This window comes from Schistocerca piceifrons, chromosome 2 (genome assembly GCF_021461385.2).
Source record: "Schistocerca piceifrons isolate TAMUIC-IGC-003096 chromosome 2, iqSchPice1.1, whole genome shotgun sequence".
Lineage (NCBI taxonomy): Eukaryota > Metazoa > Arthropoda > Insecta > Orthoptera > Acrididae > Schistocerca > Schistocerca piceifrons.
Window position 1 is genome coordinate 745,433,101 of NC_060139.1, and position 6,000 is coordinate 745,439,100.

Here is a 6,000-nt window from a genome sequence, read left to right on the forward strand (position 1 = left end):
TAATGTACACATGCTTGTAGAAAGCAACCTAAATGACACTGAGAAACACTCCACATGGCATCTGGAAGGTAACTCCCCTCTCTATATGCACGCACAGTTTGAACGTGTTGCGTTCATCCAGTGTTTTTTGAGTAGCAGCAGTACGGAGACAAGTTCCAGTGCCTTATCGAAGTGCTGTTAACTGATTTTTAACTGCTGAAAAAGTGACTCCCAATGACAAACTTGTCGACAATTTGGTCCAAAATGACCTGCAAATTACTCAAAAGCATATCACAAACCACAGTGAAATATTCAGGGAATGTGTCAACTTCGTTATTGAACAATTACGATATGTTAAAATGCACGATGGGTACCACATCATCTCACAGATGACAAAATGTTGATTGGAATGCTGCGAGCAATCTTTGCAGTGCTACTGTGATGAAGGAGACAACTTGCTTTTGAATATTGTGACGGGGCAGAGTTATGGGTCCTTCATTATGACCCAGAAGAGGAAAGACAGAGCGCTGAATACCGACCTGTCGTCTCCTCAAGCAAAGAAGTTCACAACAACCATCAGCAAAAAAAATTCTTTTGCTTGTGTTTTCGGGTGCTCAAAGAGTATGTGTGACTGATTATCTGATACGAAGGCAATGGTAAATTCCTTTCAGTACAGAGAGATGTTAAAACACCTCCGATGTCAAGTTTGTTGTGTTAGAGGTAGCCTGGTGCCAATAATCTTGCAACATGACAACACTTGTCCACACACCTTGTGCGCAACTAAAGAGGCTCTGTGAAACCTGAAGTTTGAACCGATTCCACACTCTCCTTATTCCCTGATCTTGCGCCTTGTGATTTTTACATTTTTCCTCCACTTGAGAGACCTCAAGGGGTTATCACTACACCTTGGACAATGAGCTGAGGCCACTGTCAAATCTTGGCTTCGAGAAAAGTCTAAAGAATTTTTCACTGACGGAATGAAAAACCTTGCACAATGGGAGAAATGTGTGTCTTAAGGGTGACTACGCTGAAAAATAAATTTCTGAGTTTGATGTTTAAGAATCATACTTTAATTGTGTTGTACCTGCTCACCCTAACTGTTTTTGATCATTTTTACAAGCATGTGTGCATTACTTTTCAGCCTACCCTTGTAAGAAGCTTATATTAAAATTCCTGGATTCTAGTAGTGGAATCCTCTTTGTTCCAAGATATGAAGCATGATAGCTTGCTTTCAGAAATTTGGACATAGCCTTCAATTGGATATTGTGGCAAGATCTAAGAAACCAGTTCCAAGTTGCTCAGTTAATCAAGTTACCTACTATTTTTTTTTAATTACAACTGTCTTATTTTTATGATTAGTTTTCAACATACTTGTGCTTTGCCCAAGTCTGATTTCATACAGATTAGGAATATATCAAATTATTCTGGTGTCTTATAAAATCAGAAATAGTTACACATAAATGGACATGAAGATAAATGCTGGTCATGCATGTCAACTACATCTCTTGCTTATAATCTATGCAGTACTTAGATCACAGCATTACTTTTTCACTTTTATGTGCCTCCATAAAAATCTTCCACAAATCTGTGCAAATATGAGACAATATCAATGATACAGACATTTTCACAAGATCTCAGAGGGCAATGAATGAGTCACTTATTGCATTAGAACAGGCAGAAGAGCTTGCCTGGGAAATATACCTAAGCCAGCAACTGTATCAGGCTTTTTGTTTGTTTTGTTTTAGGGCGCAAAAACAGCTGGAGTCATATGTGCCCATGTACAAACTATAGAACACGAAAACGGAGAGGAGTTTAAAAAATGACTGAATGACAGCCTCAATTGACATCAGAGAAGGCCACTAAAAACAGCAATGTGGGAAAAGGGGTACTAAAGACACCATACAGAAACAGAGGTCCAAAACTAAAAATTAAATGGCTTTCACCATATTGCTTTGATGGATAAAAAGTAAAACATGGTCGACAACCCACACGTCATTTGCTAAAACGGCCGATAACTCAAGATAGCACACCCAAGTGCAAACTTAAACAATTAAAAAATGGACATTCCGTCAGGAAGTGGCGGATGGTTAAAAACACCAGCAGCCTCATTTCATGGCAGATCAACATGACCAGCAAGCCACATAAACTGCACAGTGGCTCCACCAAGACTGAGCAAATGACAGTTTTCCTGAACCCATAGCACTAAGGGATGGGCGGTGTACAGCACACACAGACTTTGAAGAGCACTGAGAGAGTCTGAGCAGAGGACACAATTTGAAAAGTCTGTGTCACCAGATGTACTCCGGGGCATGAAACGGGGCGAAGAGCTCGGTTGTAAATACTGAGCAGAGTGCCGGAAGCCAATATCGAAAGATGTGGGCACCAATGACGAAGGCATACCCGACACCACTGTCAGTCTGACAGTCATCTGTGTACACAAAGGTACTATCACAAAGGTCATGAAACTGAAGGCAATTGAGCAAGGCTGAGTAGTGCCCTTAGGAAGCGAATGAAGGCCAAGGTTAACACAAGCTGCTTCACGAAGCCAAGGTGGTGAAGGGTTCACACCCACCAGGAAAGTTGCAGGTAATACGAAATTAAGCCGCTGTAGCAAGTGCCGAAAGTGGACTCCAGGAAGTAACAGAGAAGAGGGATGCACCCCATTCAGGTGATCAAAGGAATCATCAAAGGAGGTGGTATAGCATGGGTGGCCACACTTGGCAGACAAACAGCATGCATACCTGTTGAGGAGAAAATCGTGTCGGTAGGACAGTGGTAGTTCAGCAGCTTCACCATATAGACTCTCAACTGGGCTATTGTAAAAGGCGCCAGTTGCCAAACGGATGCCAGGATGGTGAATAGTGTTGAGACGGTGTAAGAGGGATGGACGTGCAGACGCATATACAAAGCACCCATAGTTGAGTTTCAAATGGACAAGGGACTGGTACAAACGGAGGAGGTTGGTTCGATCGGAACCCTAGTAAGTACTATTGAGAACACATAGGACATTGAGGACACGGAGGACATTGAGGGACCACGTACAGTGGGCTGCCAGGTAAAACATATGGGAAGACCAAGAGTGTTTCCTATCGAGCATAAACCCCAGGAATTTTGTAGTTTCAATGAATGGAAGGGCAACAGGCCCAAAATGTAAAGATCGTGTGAGGAACCAATTGCGCCGCCAGAAATTCATACAGACGGTTTTGTCAGTGAAAAAATGGAAGCCACTGCCGATGCTCCAGGAGTAAAGACAATCAAGACATCGCTGAAGAAGCCATTCAGTGAGACGGGTATGTGGAGAACTGCAATAGATGGCAAAATTATCAACAAAAATGGAGCCGGAGATGCCCGGTGGAAGACAGGCCATTATTGGGTTAATGGTGATAGCAAAGTGGACGATGCTCAGGACCGAACCCTGAGGCACACAGTTTTCATGGATAAAGGTGTCCAACAAGGTGGAACCCACACACACCTTGAAAACTCTATCTTTTATAAATTCCTGAAGGAAACAGGGCAGGCGGCCACAGATGCACCACGTGTAAAGAGTACAGAGGATACTAGCTCTCCAGCAGGTGTCGTAGCCCTTCTCCAAATTGAAAAACATGGCCACAGTCTGGCATCTAATATCTTGAGGTAGGAGATACGTGCTGATCCATAGACCATGCTACCATAATATAAACATGACTGAACAAATGTCTCATAAAACTGCAGGAGGTGGATCTGTTAGCTCCCCATGCTTTTCCACTAAAGCATTTCAAAACATTCAATGACCGGAAGCCCATTGTTAGTAGGTCTTTCAGGTGTCAGATCTAAGTTAATTTCAAGACAAATAATAAACCCAAAAAGTGCACAGTTTTCTGAAAACATGACCTGGGTGGACAAAGTAGCTAGAAGGAAGGTTTTTGTCCTTGCCAGGCTTAGGTATGGGTATGACGGTGGCTTCACGCCCAGGAAATGTGCCCTCAGCCCAGATGTGGTTGTACGTGTTAATCAGAAAGCGCTTACCCCCAAGGAAAGGTGCTGCAACATCTGAATGTGGATAGCATTTGGCCGGTGGAGGATCAGGATGAACTAAGAGCATGATCTAGCTCCCTCATAGTAAAGGTGGCATTGTAGGACTCACAATTCTGAGAAGAGAAGGGTATCGCTCAAGCCTTCTCCATTCGTTTCTGATGGAGGATGGCAGGGTAATAGTGGGAAGAGCTCGAAATTTCCACAAAATGGTGGCCCAAGGAGTTGGAGATAGCAACAGGGTCCATGATAACATCGTCTGCTACTGTCATCCTGGAAACTGGCGAATGGAACTTGGTCCCAGAGAGCTGTCGGAAGTTGGCCCACACAGCAGAGGAAGGGGTGGATCTGTTAAAACAACTAGTGAATGAAATCCAGCTAGCTTTTTTGCTATCCCAAAGAATGCGACAACACTTTGCACGCATTTGTTTATAATGAATGTAGTTTGCCATGGTAGGATGAAGGTTAAAAATGCCGAGAGCACATCTCAGTCCACCAAGGGACTGGGACATGGTGTGGTAAAGAGGAAGGGAACGTTCTGCAGCAGTAAGTACAATGTTTGTGAGATATTCCACCTGGTCATCACAACTGGGGAAATCCTGTTTTTCGATGGTTGCCAGGCAGGAGTAAAGCCACCAGTCAGCCTTAGCAAGCTGGCATTTGGGTGTGCGCGCAGGTGGGGTAGGAGTCAGCAAACGGATAGCACATGGGAAATGGTCGCTCAAGTATGTGTCAGAAAGAATGGACCACTCAAGACAATTGGCAAGCTGGGCAGTACAGAAGGATAGGTCCAAGTGGCAACAGCTGTGCGAGGAGTCAGAAAGGAATGTGGGTGCTCCGGTGTTAAGGCAGAAGAGGTTGAGTTTACTAAGAAGATAAGCCAAGAGCGCACCTCTCTGACAGGTTCTGGGAGAATCCCAAAGGGGATGATGCACGTTAAAGTCACCGAGTAGCAGAAATGGGGGAGGTAGCTGCCCAACAAGCTCAAGGAAGTCTGCCCTGGTGACATCGAATGGTAGAGGAACAAAAATGGTAGAGTGAAAATTCAGGTGAGGAAAGAAAAGGCGAACTGTAACAGCTTGAAGATGGGTAGTCACGGAGATGCATTTACTATGAAAGTCATCCCGTATGAGTAGCATGATGTCCCCATGAGATGGAATGCAGACCTCAGGTGGAAGTTCAAAATGAACCGGGAGGAAATGTGAAAGCTCAAAGTGACCGTGAGGATGCAATTTCGTTTCCTAAAGGCAGAGTACAAGGGGACACTGTGATGCTAAAAGCAGCTGTAAACCCTCTTTGTGGGACTGAAGGTTGCGAACATTCCATTGGAGGAGAGTCATGATGAGGAAGAAATGAAGGGGTGTCACTTCAGCAGCTGCTGAGTGACAACCTGTGAGGAGTCACTGCTACAGGGCACAGAAGCAGGAGGATCCTGCTCCATGGGTCTGCAGAAGCACCAGCTTGCTTGCGCTGTCAGTCTGTGGAGTCTAAAACAGAAAAATGGTTGGTGGTGCGCACCAGCGACACGGAGGCCGGCCAGGCTAAGGTATCACGTGGCAACACCACCAAAAGAGGATCTTCAAGTCGGCAAAGGAGAAGACTGTTTGCCTTTGGTGGACTTCTTGCCTTCCTGGTTTGCAGAGGAAGACTTGGGTGTTGTTTGGCTGGAAGGACACAGAAAATCTTCACAGGAGTACTCCTTCTGTCCTTTCCGGCCTACCAGTTGTTTAGCTGGTGGTTTTGTCTCTTGAGGTGAGAGTTTGATGGCTTCTTGCACAGCTGCATGGGGGGATGGCAATGCCACCCTGACACTGGGCAATTTCGCAACCTCATACCTGCATTTGAGATCGCATATCTGCATGGCCAAGTCCTTCATGCAGCAAGGGGTAACAAGAACAGAACTATAGGTGTCAGATGGGAGAATGGAGGGTTTGTGGCTAGCCAATAACTTGCGAGTGACTGGGTAAGGCACTTTTTCCTTTACCCGAACCTCTTGAACAACCCCACTCA